This window comes from Schistocerca americana, chromosome X (genome assembly GCF_021461395.2).
Source record: "Schistocerca americana isolate TAMUIC-IGC-003095 chromosome X, iqSchAmer2.1, whole genome shotgun sequence".
Classification (NCBI taxonomy): Eukaryota; Metazoa; Arthropoda; class Insecta; order Orthoptera; family Acrididae; genus Schistocerca; species Schistocerca americana.
Window position 1 is genome coordinate 123,699,636 of NC_060130.1, and position 23,910 is coordinate 123,723,545.

The 23,910-nt window shown below is 43.8% G+C and overlaps 1 protein-coding gene across 1 annotated transcript in view; it reads right to left on the minus strand.

The window, feature by feature from the left end:
• Positions 1-17,643, minus strand: part of LOC124555626 (protein Malvolio) — a 368,432-nt gene extending 350,789 nt beyond the window's left edge. The window contains exon 1 of the mRNA XM_047129599.1: positions 17,518-17,643. The gene's annotated coding sequence lies outside the window, so the exon portion shown is untranslated. The remainder of the gene's footprint in view (positions 1-17,517) is intronic.
• Positions 17,644-23,910: the final 6,267 nt, after the last annotated feature.

The following is a 23,910-nucleotide window of genomic DNA, read 5'->3' on the forward strand; positions in this document are numbered from 1 at the left end:
TGCGCCTGGGACATACGGATAAACCGGCCGTAGCGGAACATGTTTACCAAGAGGATGATCATGACATAAAATTCAGTGAGACGAGCATCATATGGAAAACATCGCACGTATAGAGGGGCTATTGAGATTTATGAACATCATAATAATTTTAACAGAAAAGAGGAATATGTTAAATCAGATAAAATTTAGATGTCAATGTTGCAACGTATGAATGACGATCGATTACTTTCAATCGAGAATGTTGGCGTTATCAGAGGTAATCTCGAAGCCGACGTCACGTAATGGACTGTGGTGACCTCTACTCATCCCATATATTCGGCGATCCCTCGAGTTCTGGTTGCAGTTTGCCACTTCACCTCTACAGTTGTCTCCCGCAGTCGGAGAGGAAACTTTGGGAGAAAGTTTTATACATCGACCGCGGCCTATTGCCCCGGAAGTTTCAAGGGAAGTCAGTACCGACCGTGAAAGCCTACATTGTATAATAATAGCCATCTGTTCGTCATAAACAGTCAGTCTGAATCGAAGCTGCAGCGAAATGCGTTAAGTCACCACACTCTCGCAGCAGTTGGTTCCGGTGATTGCTGCTCGTCCCACCATGCACCACTGGTGGGGTAACTCCACGGACCGCGCGCTTCCCTATCTCTGCTGTGTTAACCCTTGAAACCAACATCTAAGTCATGTGACTCGGGGCAGAAAGTCGAGCTCGTCTCATTACGCGCTATATGAAGTGGAGCTGACAGTTACACTTCTTCTATTTTATAGCTGAAATCAAGCACCGATTTTGTCAATTCAAAAATTCCTGATAACAATGCAATGGTTATCGTTTTTACATGTGGTCAGGTCGAAACGTATTGACAGTTCTTTTTAACAATCGACGGAATCACTGTTCTTTGATGAATGCTAATTTTTTGCGCCGTGAATTCTTGTAGCTCACCGCTTCCACAGGAGTGGAAGACAAAATAACAATTCATCTCATTCTGAAAATAACAATTTCGCACGCAGCGATTCCACAACAATATGTGTTAAGTGTTTTTGTATGCTGTTGTAAGTAAGGAAATTCGTTTATGAGCATAATGTCAGGTACTTGCGCAAAATAAGGGCATATATTTTCTGACTTTTGCTTAATACACTAGATACCGAAACGATATCAAGACATGAAGCGTAATTTATTACAGAACGTTATCGTACTTGTTCAGTGAGCTATTATGAGAAGTATGGAGTGGAAACTACCTTGAGACTCACGAGGAAGATAAAAGAATGTTTAGGACCAGCTAAAGATGTACGACATCATTTGGCTACGTCGTGTGTATATAAAATTCGTTGCTGTGTTTGAAGAGACGGCAGTTGCGTACCCCTCCCCCCCCCCCCCCACGGAATATGGGAAGAGATTTTTTTAATCATAGTAGAATTGTTACGAACTTGTACCAATTATTTTTTGCGCCTGTAATATACTGTAGATTTAACAGTTTCGAGTGCGAGAGGAAATACTCTTCAAAATGGTTCAAATGGCTCTAAGCACTATGGGACTCAACATCTGAGGTCATCAGTCCCCTAGAACTTAAAACTACTTGAACCTAACTAACCTAAGGACATCACACACACCCATGCCCGAGGCAGGATTCGAACCTGAGCCCGTAGCAGTCGCGCGGTTCCAGACTGAAGCGCCTAGAACCGCTCGGCTCACACTGGGCCGGCGATTTGGTAGAATTCACACGTCCATCTAGTCGTGTACTAGCGCTGAGTTACATGTAACTCAATCAACCCAAAAATGTTGCTTACCATACACATATACTTCAACTTTAATTATGCCAGACTTCTTTAACAAATATGAATCATGAAACTATCCGGAGCGATCTGAAGTGGAATGATCACATAAAACAAATAGTGGGAAAAGCAGGCGCCAGGTTGAGATTCATAGGAAGAATTCTAAGAAAATGTGACTCATCGACGAAAGAAGTAGCTTACAAAACGCTTGTTCGTCCGATTCTTGAGTATTGCTCATCAGTATGGGACCCTTACCAGGTTGGATTAATAGAAGAGATAGACATGATCCAGCGAAAAGCAGCGCGATTCGTCATGGGGACATTTAGTCAGCGCGAGAGCGTTACGGAGATGCTGAACAAGCTCCAGTGGCGGACACTTCAAGAAAGGCGTTACGCAATACGGAGAGGTTTATTATCGAAATTACGAGAGAGCACATTCCGGGAAGAGATGGGCAACATATTACTACCGCCCACATATATCTCGCGTAATGATCACAACGAAAAGATCCGAGAAATTAGAGCAAATACGGAGACTTACAAGCAGTCGTTCTTTCCACGCACAATTCGTGAATGGAACAGGGAAGGGGGGATCAGATAGTGGTACAATAAGTACCCTCCGCCACACACCGTAAGGTGGCTCGCGGAGTATAGATGTAGATGTAGATGTAGAATGCAATAAATTAATTTAAAAAAAGCTGTGAAGGTTTATATGCAAACAAAGCGTCAGCAGCGCTGAATAAGCGTTTTTTTAACGTTCATTCTCTGTTTGTCTACTTAGAGGAGCATCTATGTGGCAGTTTTGTTGGTATTTTTTAAATTGATTATCAACAAAATTTTCTCAAACGTTGTGACTTTTTTGAATTCCAGTTTTTCAATTTTCAGTGTCTATCCACCATTACTGGAATACGAACTAATTTTTAATGGATATTTTCTAGATATATTTCATAGCTACTTGGGTACTTTGGATTTAATCATTTGCAGATGAAGCTTTTAGATATTTCAATAGAAAGGCGGCATCCATATTCATACTAATAATGTAAAAATGTGTATTTACGTATGCTATTGAAATATGATTACCATTTGGCTATCAAAATAATCTACCTCCAAATGAGTAAGTGGATAACTATCAATCAGTAAAAATAAAGTAAGCTTTGTATATATTCTACCATTAATTGTTCTTGCCGGAGGACATGTTTTAAAACTCACGACATCAGTTAAACGACAATTGTAATTTTACAACCTTGCCCCCTCTTGGATAAATTTCTGCGGACGCCCACGTTGCAAAGTCGTTTTGCAGCTGAAGCATTCACTGGCTGAAGATTTGCCCATATGATGACATGTTTTTATCATACATCGTGAAGGGTAACTGAGGTTTCTCTATTTTAGCTACCCCCGTCATTGTTCAGCACACTACTGATAACATGGCCCTGCAGCTTTGGAGTGTGCCTAAGGTGATTTTGGCGGCAATATGCTGTCAGCCTTCCCAGATTATTGGTCCATTTCCTCGGCCAACTTCGAAGTTTCTTTCTTACATAGTAAATTGAGTGTCATGTTATAGAGGCTGGCTAATTTCTCGAATGTAATTTGCATCGACTTTAATGGAAAAAACTTTTTTCCATGGAAAATCTGACTTGGGAGTTTTTTATGGGTAACTGTATTGTATCTACTTCTACATACACTGATCAACCAGAACATTATGACCACCAACCTCCTGTCGATATAAGCCCGTCCACGCGATAGCAGCCTCACTTGGCGAGGAATGATTGCTAGTCACACACACGCACAGTGCATATAGTATCATTGAGCGTACTGTCCTTGGGTCGAATGTGCAAAGCGAGCGATCTATCTGAATCTGACCAAGGGTAAATTGTGAAAGCCCAGAGGTTCGGCACAAACATTTCGGAAACTGAACAACTTATTGGTTGAGGAGTGCTGTTGTGAGTGTGTTCAACACGTGGCGAAACCAAGGTGAAACCACGTGCAGACGTTGTGGGGTTGGGCGTCCACCCTTCATTACAGATGTCTGACGTCATAGGCTGGGCATACTGGTAAAACAGGACGCACGGTGAATATGTCTGAACACACAGTACACTGAACACTCCTAACGATGGGCGTTCACAACCAATGATGCATGCATGTGCCAGTGTTAATACGACGTTGTCGTTAACTACGACTGAAATTGGCACGTGACCGTCGGCACTGGACGTTGGCGCAGTGGCAGAGCATTGCATTTTTTGCTGAATCCTCATACCTTCTTCATCATGGCGATGGGGGGGAGGGGGTGGGGGTGCGAATTCGTCTTCTTCCAGGGGCACAACTCCTTGACACCTGTACTGAGGGGCAGAGACAAACTGGTAGCGGTTCTATATGCTCTGTCCGCACCTCATGGTCTAGTGGCTAGCACTGCTGCCTCTGGATCACAGGGTCCCAGGTTCGATTCCCATCCGGGACGGGGATTATCTCCGCTCGGTAACTGGGTGTTCGTGTCTTCTATATCATTTCTTCGTCATTCATGTGAGTTGCGAGTATGGACAGTGCAAAGATTGGAACCTTGTACAGGCACTGATAACCGCACAGTTGAGTGCCCCACAAACCAAATATAATGATCATCTATTATGCTCTGGAGAACATTCACGTGGCCATTCATGGATCCAGTCGAGCTCGTGCAAGCCACTATGACAGCCAAGGGGTATTGTAGACTGACTGCACACCACGTACACCCCAGTAGTGGGACTAGGTTCATGCTACCCCACTCTCCATTGTTGCCAGATGTATCCAAGATGGCGGCGATGACGTAGTCCAAGATGGCGGCCTGTAGACTTGCCAGCAGTGCATGACATTATCCAAAATGGCGGCCGTGTCGTCACCTGAGGACGCAAGCACCGTCATCCAAAATGGCAGGAAAGTGCCACACCCCCTTGATAAGGCCCCCTGCCACGCCCCCCTAGCAGGAAGTTCAAATTCCATCAGGATAATGCAACACACCTCTACTAACCTAATAAAATCGTGGGAAAATAGCTCACTTGGGCTACCTCCACTAACCTAAGTCACAGCAGCGTCCGACATATGAAAATTACAAGTCATTCCACCACTATCTCTGTAAACAGCACATCCGCAGGTAAATGTATACACAGGGATTGCAGTGCCTCACAAGCAGCTATCGCTAACTTAGTTATGAAGCTGAAGTCTCGATTTTACACCCAAGTTGCGATAGGGGGGTGGAGTACATCACATAAAGCATATTTCATTTAGAGGAATGTGTGGCGTTTCGTCACACATGAGATAGAAGTCCTCTGATGACCGACACGTTTACCGTTAACGATCGCAAGTGGACAGTGCTTCAAACCACATACAGAATGCGAGGCTGTATCTGAGTCGAATGTAGGCTACGTCACGTGACTGATGCATCCTGACAGAACAGTGGAAAAACTGACCTGCAGCAGCTTCTCCTTCTATAGAATGCATCACCAGTCTACTATTAAATCGTACATCGTTACAGCTCCATCTCAATCGATCACCCTGTTCACTCTCTGTCATCCTTTTACGCAGATGCATGTAAGTTTAGAGGCGGATGGTTCTCTGTCTTCCTCAACAGCGTGAAATACAGTAGTCTCCTCACGTGTATCACTGGTACCTCAATACACATACAGTATAATGCTGCCTCGATGGAGAAAAATAGACTACTTCTCTGATTCCCTTTGCTTCCATGTCGACATTTTCTCGTGTTCCTCTTGCTGCAGCATACTTGTTCCCATGTACAAATTGTTCTGCACGAACCAGAAGATACACAAGTACTTCCTCAATTTCCCCACATTTTGGTGTATATTCGGTCAGTTTATACCTATTCCCCCATCATTTTCCTCATTCGGTCGACATATCACAGCAAACCCCTAGCATCTTCAAACTTCTAGGACTCTTCAAGAGTTCCAACAGGCACTGGTGCAAGGATGGGAGGCTATACCCCAGCAGCTGCTCGACCACCTGATCCAGAGTATGCCAACCTGTTGTGCGGCCTGTGTACATGTGCACGGTGATCATATCCCATATTGATGTGGGCGTACATGCACAGGAAACAGTGGCGTTTTGTAGCACATGTGTTTTGGGTCGATTTTCTCAACTTATCCCCAATACCGTGGACTCACAGATCTGTTTTGTGTGTGTTCCCTATGTGCCTATGCTATTAGCGCCAGTTTTGTGTAGTGCCACGTTGTGTGGCACCGCATTCTGCAATTATCCTTAATTTATGAGCATGAGTGTACGTCATTTGGACTCCAGACCCCATGGCAACTACATTTGATGGTGATACTGCCTCTAATTGTTTAAATAAATAGTGCATGCAAAATAAAGACTTATGTCCAGCACAGGTCAAGTCCTCTCCCCGCCATTTCCTAGGACGAGGTTGCGGATGGATGACTTACGTTAGTGGATTTAGTCCAAGTGCTCTTTCTTTCCCGCCATTTTCTTAGGTTAGTAGAGATAGCCCAAGTGACCTTTCTTGACTGCCAAAATTCAAATTTCCCTCAATCCCTAGGAAGAGATGGTGGTTGGATGACTTATGTTAGCCAGCAGGGGTGGCCGAGCTGTTCTAGGCGCAACAGTCTGGAACCACGCGACCGCTACAGTCGCAGTTTGGAATCCTGCCTTGGGCATGGATGTATGTGATGTCGTTAGGTTAGTTAGGTTTAAGTAGTTCTAAGTTCTAGGGGACTGATGACCTCATAAGTTAAGTCCCATAGTGCTCAGAGCCATTTGAACCATTTAACTTGGGTTAGTGGAGGTAGCCCAAGTGCCCTTTCTTTCCCGCCACTTTCTTATTGTAGTGGAGGTAGCCCACCTGACTTTGCTTCCCTCCCAAATTCAAACTTCCTACCAGTTCCTAGGAAGAGGTGGTGGTCAGGTGACTTAGGTTAGTGGAGGTAGCCCAAGTGAGCTATTTTCCCGCCATTTTCTTTGGTTAGTAGATGTGTGTTGCATTATCCTGATGGAATCTGAAGTTCGCACCAGGGGGGCGTGGCACTTTCCCGCCATCTTGGATAACGGTATTTGCGTCATCAGCTGACGTCATGGCCGCTATATTGGATGACGTCATGCACTGTTGACAAGTCTACAGGCCGCCATATTGGATGACGTCATCGCTGCCATCTTGGATGCATCTGGCAACAGTGGAGAGTGGGGTAGCACGAACCTAGTCCCACTACTCACCACTTCATGCGTATCGTGTTCCTCGATGGCAGTGGCATTTTTCAACAAAATATTGCGACACGTCACAAGGCCAGGAGTGTAACGAAGTAGCCGATCGGTCTAAGGCGCTGCAGTCACGGACTGTGCAGCTGGTCCCGGTGGAGGTTCGAGTCCTCCCTCGGGCATGGGTGTGTGTGTTTGCCCTTAGGATAATTTGGGTTAAGTAGTGTGTGAGCTTAGGGACTCATAACCTTAGCAGTTAAGTCCCACAAGATTTCACACCCATTTGAACTTTTTTTTGTAATGGAGTGGTTCGAGGAAGGCAGTGACGAGTTCCAATTGATGTGCTGGCTCCCCAACTCGATCGAACACATCTGGAATGTGACTGCGCTCATCGCCCCTCTCCCGATAATTTACAGGAATTAGGTGACTTTTGTGAGCGGATGTGGTGCCAACTACCTCCAGCGACCTACCAAGGCCTCATTGCTTCCAGGCCACGATGCGTCGCCGCTATTATCAGTGCCAATGGTGGACATACTGGAATGAGGTCTATGAATATGGACATTCGATATCCTGAGGCAGGATAAGAACTTTGGTGCTACAGGACTTCGCAACCTGAATATGACGTGCTCTGAAAACTTTGTGACCAATGAAACCCTGTGACTAACGTACTTCGCTCTAACTTTCATTATCGAAAACACTTTCGTTCACTTCACAAAGCTTAAGTCAAACAAGATATCTCTCAAACGCGGAACACTGACAGGTAAGTCTATTTCAACGTCATTTTCGGATGCTCAGGTGTAAAATGCTGACCATGACACGTTAATGTCCACACCTAGTAAAATTTCCCCACACACATTAATCCAAAGCATAAAGATGAGGCTTAATTGTGATACAGCATCTGTTGATACAAATACTGTAATTGATTTGAAATCATGAAGCCGAATGCAAGATGCAATGTGTGACATATCTGCAAATATCAACTTAGATCATAGTGTCTCGATATCCATCCCATGTAGAAAATACAATAGACAAGTTAATTACGTTTTCTCCCTCTGTCGTTACTGTTAACACTTTCGAGACGGCGCCCGAGTTTTACTCGGCCACGGGCTATGCCAACGAACGTGTGAGACTCGGCCGTCTTCTCCAATGTGTTAAGTAAATCTTTATTATGAATAGCTTAGTCACAAATTTTCATCTTAGCACTAGTTGTCTGCCCTGCGATAAAAGAAGGCAAGCTTTGTTAGGCGTTCTCCGTACACTGACAAGCTGTTTCCTGCAGTTTTTAGAGAGAGAGAGAGAGAGAGAGAGAGAGCATTCACAAAGGTCACTGGAAGCAAGTGTGTCTTCAGCAGCATTATAGAGCCACTCCTTCTAAATTAACATATTAGTCATAATATGCAAGTGGAAATTTTTTTTAAGAGTCTGCCTTGCAGATTCCCGGACTCGTGAGTAATTATAAATATTTGACGACGACATCAGCATACAAATCTTGTCATCGTTCGGGGCTGCTTGCTCTGCCTTCTGAAATGAAAGTTTATATTTCCCCGTTCCACTGTGACACTGAACAGAAAGCTGCAGTATAATACGAACAGTATCCCTTCCTCAGAATTCGCGGTGTAGTATCACCCAGCCTTGGCTACTTGAATGGTTCATATGATAACTGTCCGTGATTCATATTGCAGAGTAACAATAGGAATGAAGGAATGTTATATTTAGCCCACATAAAAAAGGCACTTCAGTGTTTCTCGGTAAGAAGAAGTCAATGAGGGCGTCAGGCCCCGGCCAAAAACGAAACCAACATTTTTGTTTCGAAGCAAAATGATGGAATCGTTTGCCCGTATTACAAGCCCGTATTTCAATCTTCTAACCATCGCTTATCTACAGGAGAAATAGTCAATATTCTGGGATATGACATGAACGATCATTCCAAGCAAAAAGTCTAGTAAACAATGACTCTAAAATGCATACCTTGAGATGTATGAGCGGTCTTGATCTTCAATACTGTGAAACAAATCTCTTCTGCTGTAGGCTCTTTGCTTTCCGCATTTTGAGTGGTGGTAGTATGGAGCAAAACAAGGAAAAAATCTCAAGTAAACATGGGCTCTAACGTGCATTTCTGAAGAGCTATTAGCAGTTGTTCATCGTCGCTAGTGTGAAACGGATCTCCTGTACTGAACAAGTGTTCATAGCTGTTAAGGTATGCATTGTAGAGCTCATGTTTACTACACTTTTTCTTTTAAATGACCGTCCTGTCATCTCCCTCGATATTGACCATTCCTCTTGGGACACCCTGTACACTGCGCTGTCTCGATATATCACCTAACGCATTCTCGATGTCGAACGATCTTGCAGCTTGCGGGCTGGTCGAAGGAGTTTAATTTTGTGCGCCTGTCTCTGTATTTTGTCTACAGAAACGGATAGTTCGACACGCTGATGCAGTTTCCATGTCACTCGCCCCCTCTCACGAACTGTGCAATTCATTGTGATAAACCTTTCCAGTATCTGGCGACCCCGGTCACACGGATCTCTGCCCAATAACCATCCTTGGCTTGTTACGAGTTGTTCAGTCTTTATCCAGGGTTTCGTATGTCCACTACCGGTCTAAAGTCTTCAATGACGTATCACAACTACGCATTTTTGGTTAAAACAGCGATTTTGTTTCGAATATTCTACCACATCCCCGATATTATAATAAAATAAGTATAAACGTGTAAAGACTAAGCCGCTTCTGTTGTGTAATGGACTGGTTGTTCACATGCAGGGGCACTTATGCACTGATCTGAATCCACAACAATTCTGACGTTCCTCTACCTAATACAGTTCCATTCGAATAGGCCTCATTCCTTCAACTGTCTGTGCAGAAATCAGTTCGGATTGGTTTAGGGTACACTGGGTGCATCTAGCAGTGTGCTTTTATACCTTATCAGGTTCATACCATATTACCTCCTTATGGGGTGGAAGCAGGAGATTGGAACCGAAAAGCGTCGTGTAATGGTAGCTCTGAAACATGATGGCTATTCTAGTATGACAATAGCAAGAAAAGTTGGCGTACATCAATCTACAGTGGTGCATACATTGCAGTGATTCAAGGAAACTGGCGCCAGTGCAAGTTCTTTGCTATCTGGAAGACACCGAGTAACATCATACAGCGAAGATCAGTTCATGCGTGTACAGAGGACTCGTACTGCACTTGAAATTCGCGAGAAAGTAAATAGTATGCCAGCAGCTCCAGTCTCTGTTTCAACACTGCAACGCTTTCTTACTGAACAAGGTTTAAAGCGGTGCACAGGGTCAAAAAACTATTATTACGCAAGCAAAATAAGGGGAAACATTAAAGAAGGAACGATATCACAGAATCCTTATCAACAATGCAGTTCGTCTGGGAGGAGATTTACTGGTCGTGGGTTTGTTATGCAGCAGGACAATGGTCCCAAACATACTTCAAAATTCTGCAAAAGGTATATCGGTAGAAAAGAGAAATGTGAGGAACTGAGGAATGGGATTTTGGCCAAGTCAGTCACTCGACTTCAATCCCATTGAATTCTTATGGCACGAACTTGACAAGGAGGCCAGAAAACTGAGGGCATCTAATGTTGAAGATACACGAAAAAATTTAGACATAGTTTTTTATCATGGGTGATTGAAAATTTTTGACCAGTAGTGGTTCTACGAAGCATAATCAACATGGCGATGGAGACAGCTGTAGTAACAATGCACCAGCTTTTCTATTGCCTCAATAAAAATGTCAGCTGCCCGTCCGTCCAGCATTGGCGTGGAGACGCATTGCAGATCCTTATTTGAGGTGAAATGGAGACCTCCAAACTACTTCATTTTCGAAAACGATGGAAGCCACTGGGTGCAAAATACTCGCTGTGGGTAAGGTGCTAATCACCTACCATTTAAATCATTGAAACGGGAAGAAAGATTAGCGTTTAATGTGGTGTCACCGCCAGACACCACACTTGCTAGGTGGTAGCCTTTAAATCGGCCGCGGTCCATTAGTATACGTCGGACCCGCGTGTCGCCACTATCAGTGATTGCAGACCGAGTGCCGCCACACGGCAGGTCTAGAGAGACTTCCTAGCACTCGCCCCAGTTGTACAGCCGACTTTGCTAGCGATGGTTCACTGACAAAATACGCTCTCATTTGCCGGGACGATAGTTAGCATAGCCTTCAGCTACGTCATTTGCTACGACCTAGCAAGGCGCCATTACCAGTTACTAAATGGCTCTGAGCACTATGGGACTTAACTTCAGTGGTCATCAGTCCCCTAGAACTTAGAACTACTTAAACCTAACTAACCTAAGGACATCACACACATCCATGCCCGAGGCAGGATTCGAACCTGCGACCGTAGCAGTCCCGCGGTTCCGGACTGCGCGCCTAGAACCACTAGACCACCGCAGCCGGCTACCAGTTACTATTGATGCTGTAAAACATGTACCGTCAAGAGCGATGTTCACCAATTATGGATTAAAGTTAAGTATTCCAGCAGCTACGTACGTTTTTTGTTAGTCTCATTTCCTTGACATGTTCCAGACCTCACGCCAGCCTGCGTGAGCTTAAACGAGTGCCTTTCGGCTTCCTCCAAACTCCGTGGGTTGACTACTGCCAATCCACAACATTTAACACCCCTTCGTCAACGAGGTTATGAGGGATGGAGCACAAATTCGGAGAGGGGAAGGATGGGGAGAAAAACGGCTACGACCTTTCCAAAGGGATAAACTCGGAATTTGCAATAATCTGTTGTAGTAAAACCAAACAAACCCGCGTTCTGGATAGCCAGAAGATGATTTAAACTCGTTTCTTTTCTAGTCTTAACCACTGCAGCACCACGATCTGTAACCGTCGGTAAGTTGAGTTAATGTGGCAGCATGCGATAGTGCAGCAGAACGATGCCTGAAAAGAGATTATGTTTTCGTTTGTGGAAGAATCTGCACAGTCTTCCAAAGATGAAGAGGTGGTTGTGTGGACGACGTTCCAAACCTATTTTATAAATTCCGGCTCTATCGACGATAGAAAAGAACAGTTCTATTACTTTAAAGATATTTCAGTAGTAACAGCGGTACTGTAGAGAGTGTAATCTGCTTGATAATATAATACTACACGTCGACATATGTTTTCTCCAAAGTTCAGTAAGTTTACAAAATGACTCTTGCAGCCTCTTCTTGACATATTGCCGATTGGCGCTCATCTCGGGATTTTTACGGTTTTCCTGACGTTTTGCCTGCTCGAATGCCTCGCGTCATCTATTGCTGGTAGCGGTAATGGAAGATGACTATTACATTGATAGCTACTCGTCCCTGCGAAACGTTAGAAAAACCACATAGAGGAGCTTTGGCCGAAAATACCGAGACGAGCACCAACGAGCAAACCGTTCATAGATTTTTATTGAATAAAACGGTTAAATTACCCTCTGAACTCCACCTTACGGAATTATTATAAATAAATATCTCTCTTCCTCCGCTATAAAAAATATACATCGTATTCGAGACGAGTTTTCATACCGTAAAAAATTTACTGCAATTGCTGAAGTTTTGGCTGTCTGTTTCATGCTTTGTGAGAAACATAGAGGGATGTATTGAGCGGATGCGGTAATCTTGATATACCAGGCATATGCTGGCTGATAGTAAGACTTTTCGTCCAGTATGGCTTCCATTACGCCACAGTGCGTGTTGCGGAGTACAGATGTGGACGCATTGATAGAACTATCTCACTGCTCATAGAAAGTAAACCTTCACACTTACTCGACGGGTAAACGTAGAGCGAAACGTATGGGGGAAATGTGAGCGCTTGGAGCTAACTTGTCCCACTGAAAAGGCTATAGAGTTATACTGTGATAAGGATTGCGCAGTGCTCCAGCGCGCGGGGCTAAACACGAGGATATTCGGCCGCAATTCGTTGCTTGGTGTCCGCGAGTCTGGCGAACAAACGGAAATCATTTACAGCGAAACGGAAATCGCCCATAAACAGGGCGTTTTCATTATACCAAGAAACTTTAGCTTTATTTCTAGCAGGTGCTTAAAGCTTGTATTGCTTACGGCTTTTTAGTAGTACTTTGTAAGTAACTACGAGAGTGAGCTGAAAAGTAGTGCCTCCGAATTTATGTGAAAACTCTTAGAGCTTTTTAAATAAAACAAACGTTATTAACGTTCTACATGTTTATTCTTCGCGTCTATATATTTATTTCTCAACACAGTCACCCTGGCGACGAACACATTTCTCCCAACGAGAAACCAATTTGTTGATAACTTCTCTGCGAAATGTCTGGCTTTTTTGGCGGAGCAACAACCTCACCTCTGCTTGCATCGCTTCATCACTATCAATGTGAAGTCCTCGAAGGTGTGCTTTAAGTGTTGGAAACACACGAAACTCGGATGAGGCAAACTCGGGACTATCTACATCTACATCTACATGGATTCTCTGCAAATCACATTTAAGTGCCTGGCAGAGCGTTCGTCGAACCACCTTCACAATTTTCTATTATTCCAATCTCGTATAGCGTGCGGAAAGAACGAACACCTGTATCTTTCCGTGCAAGCTCTGATTTCCCTTATTTTATCGTGGTGATCGTTTCTCCCTATGTAGGTCGGTGTCAACAAAATATTTTCGCATTCGGAGGAGAAAGTTGGTGATTGGAATTTCGTGAGAAGATTCCGTCGCAACGAACAACTCCTTTCTTTTAATGATGTCCAGTCCAAATCCTGTATCATTTCAGTGGCACTCTCTCATTTTTCGCGATAATACAAAACGTGCTGCCCTTCCTTGAACTTTTTCGATGTAACCCGTCAGTCCTATCTGGCAAGGATCCGACACCGAGGAGCAATATTCTAGAAGATGACGGAAAAGTGTAGTGTAGGCAGTCTCCTTAGTAGATATGATACATTTTCTAAGTGTCCTGCCAATAAAACGCAGTCTTTGGTTAGCCTTACCCACAACATTTTCTGTGTTCCTTCCACTGCAAGTTGTTCGTAATTGTAATTCCTAGGTATTTAGTTGAATTTTACGGCCTTTAGATTTGACTGATTTATCGTGTAACTGAAGTTTAACGAATTCCTTTTCGTACTCATATGAATGACCTCACGCTTTTCGTTATTTAGGGTCAACTGCCAATTTTCGTACCATTCAGATATCTTTTCTAAATTGTTTTGCAATTTGTTTTGATCTTCTGATGACTTTATTAGTCGATAAACGACAGCGTCATCTGCAAACAACCTAAGACGGCTGCTCAGATTGTGTCCCAAATCGTTTATATAGATAAGGAATAGCAAAGGTCCTATAACACTACCTTGGGGAACGCCAGAAATCACTTCTGTTTTACTCGATAACTTTCCGTCACTTATTACGAACTGTGACCTCTCCGACAAGAAGCCACAAATCCAGTCACATAACAGAAACGATATTCCACAAGCATGCAATTTCACTACAAGCCGCATGTGTGGTACAGTGTCAAAAGCCTTCCGGAAATCGAGAAATAAGGAATCGATCTGAAATCCCTTGTCAATAGCACCCAACACTTCATGTGAATAAAGGGCTAGTTGTGTTTCACAAGAACGATGTTTTCTAAACCCATGTTGACTGTGTGTCAATAGACCGTTTTCTTCGAGCTAATTCATAATGTTCGAACACAATATATGTTCTAGAATCCTGCTGCATACCGACATTAATGATATGGGCCTGTAATTAGGTGGATTACTCCTACTACCTTTCTTGAATATTGGTGACCTGTGCAACTTTCCAGTCTTTGGGTACGGATCTTTCGTCGGGTTGTATGTGATCGTTAAGTATGGAGCTAATGCATCAGCATACTCTGAAAGGAACCTAACTGGTATACAGTCTGGCCCAGAAGACTTGCTTTATTAAGGGATTTAAGTTGCTTCACTACTCCGAGGGCATTTACTTCTACATTACTCATGTTGGCAGCTGTTATTGATTCGAATTCTGGAATATTAACTTCATGTTCTTTTGTGAAGGTATTTCGGAAGGCTGTGTTTAGTACCTCTGATTTGGTAGCACTGTCTTCGATGGCTATCACGCAGAGAAGGCATTGATTGTTTCTTGCCGGTAACATACTTCACATACAACCAGAAACTCTTTGGATTTTCTGCCAGGTTTCGAGACAAAGTTTCGTTGTGGAAACTGTTATCTTCTGTAAAAGATCGCCAATCTTGGGGACTTTGCGTCTGTTTAAATTTGGTATGTTCGTTTCGTTGTTTCTGCAATAGTGTTCTGACCCGTTTTGTGTACCGAGGAGGATCAGCTCCGTCTTTTGTTAATTTATTTGGTATAAATCTTTCAATTGCTGCCGATACTAGTTCAAGCCACATCTGGTCTACACTTATTTATTTGGAAAGAGTGGAGATTGTCTCTCAGGAAGGTGTCAAGTGAATTTTTATCTACCTTTTTGAATAGGTATATTTTTCGTTTATTCTTGGAAGATTTGAGGTTACAATATTCAATCTCGCTGCGACAACCCAGTGTTTACTAATCCTTGTACCCGTTTTGATGCTCGTTATTGACTTAGAACACTATATGGAGGATGATCGACGACACTATATGGAGGATGATCGACGACAGGGAACCCAAGGCGTCGTATTGGTGCAGATGTCGCAGCGCTAGAATGTGGTCCAGTGTTGTCATGCTGAAGGACAAGCTGTTCCACGTGTGGACGAACTCTTCGAATTGGAAACTCGATTACAGCACGCCGTTTCTCACGCTCCGACATAATTATCTTACACACAGCATGTTACATGCTACAATGCAGAGCCCGCTAGCAGCAGAGGGGTGTAAATATGTAGACACAAAGAATAAAGGTGTATAATCTTAATAACGTTCGTTTTGTTGTTTCGTGGCAGTAAATGGAAGAAAAGTTCGAGATGAACGTCTTGTGGACGTAATTTCAGACGGTCACAACTGACTCTGAATAACTTCTGGTGGAACTGAAAATATTGCACCGTAGACTTCTGGAAACATAAAATCTCAGAAACGTGTACTGCATTCTATAAATGACCCTGAGAAGTGCAATTGGTGTGTGCGTTATTGTGAAATTCTGGCTTTATTTTTAAAACACTCTCGTTCGGAGTGTGTGTTTTACGTGTGTGTGTGTGTGTGAGTGTGTGTGTGTGTGTGTGTGTGTGAGGGAGGGGGTGGGGGAAGAGCCGGTGTTTCAAACCTTAGGTAGGTCATTCAGATTTAGCTTTTCCGCGCTTTCCCTAAATCGCTTACGGTAAATACTGAGATGGTTCATTTGGGATGTAAACGGCCACTTTTTTCCAATACTTCTCCAATCAGATCTTGTGGTTCGTGTGGAATGACCTCGACATCGACGGGGTGAAAACACTCACTTTCCTTCCGTCTTTTCCTTTTTTAAACAGGCGAAGCGACGTTTGTTTTAGCAATGGAAGTAACTGGTAGCCAAATAGATCTTGTCTCCAGCCAATGCCTTTGACACGTTGTAAGACTTAACTTACGAAAAAAAGAACACAAATAATTTGAATTCTTGAGTTGATTTTAATGAAGCTGGCGGTAAATGAATGTCCAATGCATCTTGTCATTCCATGGTTTATAACAAACTACGAAACAGTTCTTTGCTGTCAAAAATAGTTAATATTGTCTCATTATAAGCAGTTTTAGAGGTTTATATCGAATGTTATCGGATTAGTGCACAGGCTGCTGTTGCATTCTCACATACACGTGCTATCTTGCTTACACAGCTTACCTGAACAAGAATGTTCGTCTATTTATTTGGAAATAATGAATATTGTTTTTCTCAATAAAAATAGCCATTAGTTATGTAATATTTTGAAGAAATTTCGGGCTTCTGCAAAAACAACAGTCCGTCTTTTCCTCTGTAGATCGTAATTACATTAGTTTCTCGTGCTCAAAGAGTAACCCCACAACGATAATATGCGAAACATAGAAACCTACGTACAGTCCATGCAAACAAAACACAGACTATAAGACCAACCAGATGCAGTGAGCCTATTCAGAGCAGAAACAAAAGTTTATGAAAATTGCATTTTAAAGCAGGAAGAAAGATTAGGGTGTAACGTCCCGTCGACATCGAGTACATAAGAGGCAGAGCACAAGGTCGGAATGTTTCGCCGTGCCCTTTGAACGGAACCATCCCGGCATTTGCCTGGAGCTATTTTGGGAAATCACGAGAAACCTATATCTGAATGGCCGGAAACGGATTTCCGCTCACAAACGTGCCTCCTCGCTCTGTCACATTTTAAATTATTATTCTGTTATACATGTGATGATGTCGCCTAGAAAGGAGGAAACTCATACTGGATAGGGAGAAAATGCCACTCTATCGAATTGTGACGGATGTTTAAATAGTATCCTAAATTCAGTTTCCGACGACGACCCATCAAATTATCGCAGCGGGGGTAATTACGTGACACGTATCTGGCCTCAGAATGAAAACAGTTCTAGTTTAATCACTACTCAGGAAAAACTGCAATATCTGCAGCTTTGCTTCGGACCACTGCTGTGCACAACAGTGTGGGGGAACTATTTTCTTAAAATAATTAAAAAACACACGCATACGAGGGTGAGAAGGCCTACCTTTGATATGCTTCCGATATAGGCCCGGTAGAACGTCAGAAGCAGTAGTGTGGTAGGTAGCCACGCGAAAGCAGCGTATTACAGCGCGACGCGAGACGCTGAACTGTCGGCAGCGAGGCGCGCAGGCTGTCCGCTGACTCACACACACGCCACCACGCGGCGGAACCTACAACCACTGCACTCGTTCACTCGTTGCGACAGCTCGGCAACGAGAAAGTGTTCCACGAATCGCTAGGTTAATCCCCTTGGATTGCGTTAGGCGAGGCTCATATTCGACTCAAGTCCTCCCCCTCCCCCCGCTCTCTCTCTCTCTCTCTCTCTCTCTCTCCGGTCATAGACTAACAAGGGGTTGATTGACAGCAGCTTGCCGCCTCAACCTACGCTACATCTAACTTATTCCTCGTCTAATAATAGAGCCTCCCGCTGCCACACAGGCAATGGCCCGGCTCCGTACTATCTGCTCCTCCGCAATAACAAACCTGTTTCGTGTTAGCCACAGTGGTTATTCAAATGGTTCAAATGGCTCTGAGCACTATGGGACTTAACATCTGAGGTCATCAGTCCCCTAGAACTTAGAACTACTTAAACCTAACTAACCTAAGGACATCACACACATCCATGTCCGAGGCAGGATTCGAACCTGCGACCGTAGCAGTCGCGCGGTTCCGGACTGAAGCGCCTAGAACCGCTCGGCCACCGCGGCCGGCCACAGTGGTTATTCTTAGCAAAACCGGGTCAGCGAAATCAATGGGAAACTTACTGACGAAATTAGTCTGTCTTTCTAATAGCGTTTCTTCTCTGCCAGTGTCCCTGCGAAGTCACAGTTTCATCGTAAGAGCTTAAGTTACGTAAGGACATTCACTGCGATATCAACATGCCAAAAACGCGTATCTCAGAATTTGGCTGATTTCTGTTGTATATGACATCTCAAAAAAATGGTTCAAATGGCTCTGAGCACTATGGGACTTAACATCTATGGTCATCAGTCCCCTAGAACTTAGAACTACTTAAACCTAACTAACCTGAGGACAGCACACAACACCCAGCCATCACGAGGCAGAGAAAATCCCTGACCCCGCCGGGAATCGAACCCGGGATATGACATCTCACTGAAGTAACCTCCACGCGTTGTTTACTTGCTGAAATGAACATATATCAACAGTGTAAACATGTGGAAGTTACTTAACTGAGATGTCGTAAACAACAGAAGTCAGCTAAACTCACAGATACGCGATTCTGGCACGTGGATACCGCATAGAAGTCGTTAGACAACTGAACCCCTGAAGGCGAAGGTACAATTAAGTGGCGCAGTAGAAACGCTATTGAAATGACAACAGGTGGATTTCATTAGTAATTTTTCCAAACGTCTGTCTAATAATCCCAACAAAGCTAAGGCCTGACGATAAGTCATCAACGTATCCAATTCTTGAAAATACAGACATGTCTGTCCCCTCCCCCTTTCACTCCAAACGTCTGGCATGAGTCACGGAGTATTCCAGACATGTCCATGGTCACCTCATATATACTATTTTGTCTAAAAGTAACATAATATCTGACGTTTGTCATCTACGGTACCATACAGCCACAATGGAGGTAGGTAGTATCAGAGTTCGGTATGACGTCCTATACCCTTTTCATCGCACGTAAATGATGTGTCATCAGTCTTGGCGTATTGCAAATACCACATGTACACTGATGACTCCAGTTGTATCCAAGTGCAAAACCTATAAACGTGCAAACAGCTATTCAGAATCTCAATACCGACCCCTGCGCACTATCAAAATGAGCGCAGGCTATAGGGTTAAGGCGCAACCCACCGAAAACCCAAGCGGTACTGGTTGGCCATTCTAGGCTCATTAGCCCGAAATGTCGGGAATCCCTACCGTCTTTAACCCTAAATGGGACAAATATCAACTTCTCTCCTTCAGCAAAGAGTCTAGGAGTAATAATAGATGAAAATCTAAATTGGACTGAACACTTAACTGTAATGTGCAAGAAGGCATCAGCATCTCTTCATGCCGTACAAAGATATAAAAATTTCTTCCCTCTTGACCTGAAATAGAAGCTTGTACAAACACTTATACTTCTAATTATAGAGTACAGCTCACGGTGCCTGGAACTGGTTATGAATGCCTGTGCCTCGTTATATTTGTGATGTTAGAGCCTTTAATTACATTCACCATCATATGCACAGCTATCCTGGCTGTGTGCAGACAAGCGCAGAGACTTCAATGCCCTCTGTCTTCTCTTCAGTGAACACTGTCCTCGACCTTAACGTTCTTGTCCGAGCAACACAGAAGGAACACCCGTTACGATCAGAGCAGAATCTTTCCTGTCCCACTCCATCGTTCAGTCACCTTCTCGAAGTCCTTCTCAGTAGCAGAAACCAGAGTCTGGAACGGCCTCCCGCTTTATATTCGAGAAATAAATAAGATCTCCAGCTTTAGAAGACAGGTAATCACATAACAGTAAGATTACCTTTGCTTCCGTACACACTCGTTACCTTTGTACATCCCCCTTTCCAACCTCATCTTCCTCTTTTCCCAATATTCTTAGCCGATGTAGTCTTCTTAAATTTCCTATTCCCAGCACTCACTATATCAGAAAACATCGATTTTGTAGACTATAAAATCTTCTTATATCTGCCACTATATTATTCTTATAAATGTCACTATTATTATTATTATTATTATTATTATTATTACTTTCATCACTATTAGTGGCTGCAGCTGCAGTAGTACAAGTAATGCCAGAATTAATTTGAATTCAATTTGTTAGTTCATAGTCAGTATAATTTACTCACTCTGACACTTCAGACACTAAAATCATTTCAGTACCAGTTGTCATATCAGCTATGGTGTATTGGATACTGTATGTGTGAAACACTGGTCTGATGTAAGAGAGGGCCTTATGGCCCTAACCAGATCAGGTTAAATAAACAAATAAATAAATAAAATAATAAGATTTTTGCTGTATATATATGCAGGTGGATTCTTTCTGAAATTAAAAAGAGCGACAGGCGACTCTTAATTATTTATTTACCAAAACTAGCGTTGTTACCAATTTCAAAACCACAAACTCATCTTAAGAGCCTTTTCATATTTATCTTCAGTCATTTACACTGTGCTGGCCATATGACGTCTGTTTCTCGCTGTGGTGAAAGTTCATTGGCTGGTAGTGCCTTACCAGGCCTAATGGCGAGCTAGAACGATATAAGCCGCTTTCTAAGTAGACAAATCTTTTGTTTTACTACTACTACTACTACACACACACACACACACACACACACTTTTGAATATTTGTGGTGTGTGCCGAATGGTGTTTGTGGTGCTACTATATTATCGCCCTTTCCTGTTTCACTGATCATTTTGCGAGACGTGTACGTGGCGCAGAAATGTTTCCCAACTCCTCCCGGAAAGTACGCTCGTGGAAAAGCAACAGTAAGTCTCTTCGTGAGAAACAACGCCTTCTTGTAGTGTCTGCCACTGGAGTTTGTTGAGCATCCTCGTAACGCTCTTGCGCCGACTAAACACTCCCGTGGCGACACGTGTCGCTCTTCGTTATATCTTCTCTCTCTGTTCTGTTAAACCAATCTGGTATGCATTCCTGAATCGCCCCAACAAGTGGATTGTAAGCCACTTCTTTTGTGGATGAATAACGTTTGCTTAAGATTCTTCCAACGAATCCCTGTCTGGCATCTTATTTTCCTACCGTTAGTTCTATGTGGTCATTTCACTTAAGGTTGTTTCGAATGATTACTCCTAGGTATTGTACGGTAGATAACGTTTCTATTGATTTGCCACCAATGGTATAATCGATCTCTTTGTCTATTTATGCACAACATTTTGCATTTATTTACGTTCAGTGACAACTGCCAGTTCCTCCACCAATCGTCGAACTTCTTCAGATCTTCCTGCATTGAACTAGTCTTCCTATAGACAACGGCATCGTCCACGAGTAGCATCATGGAGCCTCTAATGTTAATGATGATGTTTGGTTTGTGGGGCGCTCAACTGCAGGGTCATCAGCGCCCGGCCTCTAATGTTACTCACCACACGGTTAATATACACGGGGCTTTCAATAAATAATGCAACACTTTTCTTTTTCTCAAAGCAGATTTTTTAGTCAGAATTCCAATACACAGATTATTGCCCTCTCTTTTGGCTAAAAAACCATATTTTCCAACATAATTTTCGTTGAGTGCAACGGCCTTACGCCGCCTTACTATGAGGGCCCGTACGACCGAATGATATCACCCTACTGGTCGACGTCGCAGCCAACGTTTTGCTGCATCAATAACGTCCACATCAGCCACGCACTGCTTCCCGCAAAGTGTGGTTTTCTGTTGGGTGGTGAGGAACCCAGTGCTCACACACTTTTGACTACCCCAACGAGTGTGTCAGCATTACCAACAGAGGCGTCCAATTGAGCAATGGGGTGTCCGTAGACAGTCTGCAAGTGCCTACGAATATCTGCGATACTCTTGTTTTCCGTCGAATGAAAACTCGATGACAGCTCTCTGCTTGGAACGCGACTCGGTTACGGACGTCATTTTGAAGGTTATGTATAGCGCCGCCACCTACCGAAACTGTTGTAACTGTGACAGGGACTGTCGCGGGGTTGCCGCTAACGAAAACGCGGCGAGACCGACGGGAGCAGCCCGCGAACGAACAAGACGGACGAACGGGAATGGAAGGACAAGCACGACGACAGGCAACCGAGCAAGACACAGAGATCAACAACAACGTACTAAGCAACGGGGTCACAAGAGACAACCTCACGAAATCAAAACAACGCTTCAGCGACCTCTAGTGGTCATCGAGTTCCATGCCGCCTGGCACGGATTCGAAACCCGCGGCGCTCGGTACCAGAGAAATCTCGTGAAACTATAAGGAGCCGGCCGCTGTGGCCAAGCGGCTCTAGGCGTTTCAGTTCGGAACTGCGCTGCTGCTACGGTCGCAGGTCCGAATCCTGCCTCGAGCACGGATGTGTGTGATATCCTTAGGTTAGTTAGGTTTAAATAGTTCTAAGTCTAGGGGACTGATGACCTCAGATGTTAAGTCCCATAGTGCTTACAAGGAAACCTCCACATCGCGACCCCCCCCCCCCCCCCCTCAGATTTAGTTATAAGTTAGCACAGTGGATAGGCCTTGAAAAACTGAACACAGATCAATCGAGAAAACAGGAAGAAGTTGTGTGGAACTATGAAAAAAATAAGCAAAATATACAAACTAAGTAGTCCATGCTAACATATGCAACATCATTGACAACAAGCGTTAAGAAGCGCCGTGGTCCCGTGGTCAGCGAGAGCAGCTACGGAGCGAGAGGTCCTAGGTTCAAGTCTTCCCTCCGGAGAAAATTTTAATTTTTTATTTTCAGTTTATGTGACAAACTCTTATATTTTCATCGCTTTTTTGGGAGTGATTATTTTTGGGAGTGATTATTACAACCTCAAGAGGAGGAGGAGATTAGTGTTTAACGTCCCATCGACAACGAGGTCATTAGAGACGGAGCACAAGCTCGGGTTAGGGAAGGATGGGGAAGGAAATCGGCCGTGCCCTTTCAAAGGAACCATCCCGGCATTTGCCTGAAGTGATATAGGGAAATCACGGAAAACCTAAATCAGGATGGCCTGATGCGGGATTGAACCGTCGTCCTTCCGAATGCGAGTCCAGTGTGCTAACCACTGCGCCACCTCGCTCGGTCATCCTCAAGAAAACCTAAATCGGGCAAGGTAGAAGAATCTTTTTACCCATTCGCTAAGTGTACAAGTTAGGTGGGTCGACAACATATTCCTGTCATGTGACGCACATGCCGTCACCAGTGTCGTATAGAATATATCAGACGTGTCTTCCTATGGATGAATCGGTTGACCTATGACTTTGCGATCAAATGTTTTCGGTTCCCATTGGAGAGGCACGTCCTTTCGTCTACTAATCGCACGGTTTTGCGGTGCGGTCGCAAAACACAGACACTAAACTTATTACAGTGAACAGAGACGTCAATGAACGAACGGACAGGTCATAACTTTGCGAAAATAAAGAAAGTAAAATTTTCAGTCAAGGGAAGACTAGAACCACGGACTTTTCGTTCCGCAGCTACTCATGCTAACCCCGGGACCAGGGCGCTCCTAAGCTCATATGCTCCTTGTTGTTGCTTATCTTGCGCATGGACTACTCAGTTTGTATATTTTGCTTATTTTTTTCATAGTTCCACGCAATTTCTTCCTGTTTTGTCGATTGATCTGTGTTCAGTTTTTCAAGGCCTATCCACTGTGCCAGCTTATAACTAAATCTGAGGGGGGTGCGATGGGGAGGTTCCCTTGTTAGAACCATTTGAACAATTTTTTTGAAACTGTAGGGGCTGAAGGGGAAATATTCAACGACGTTCCAC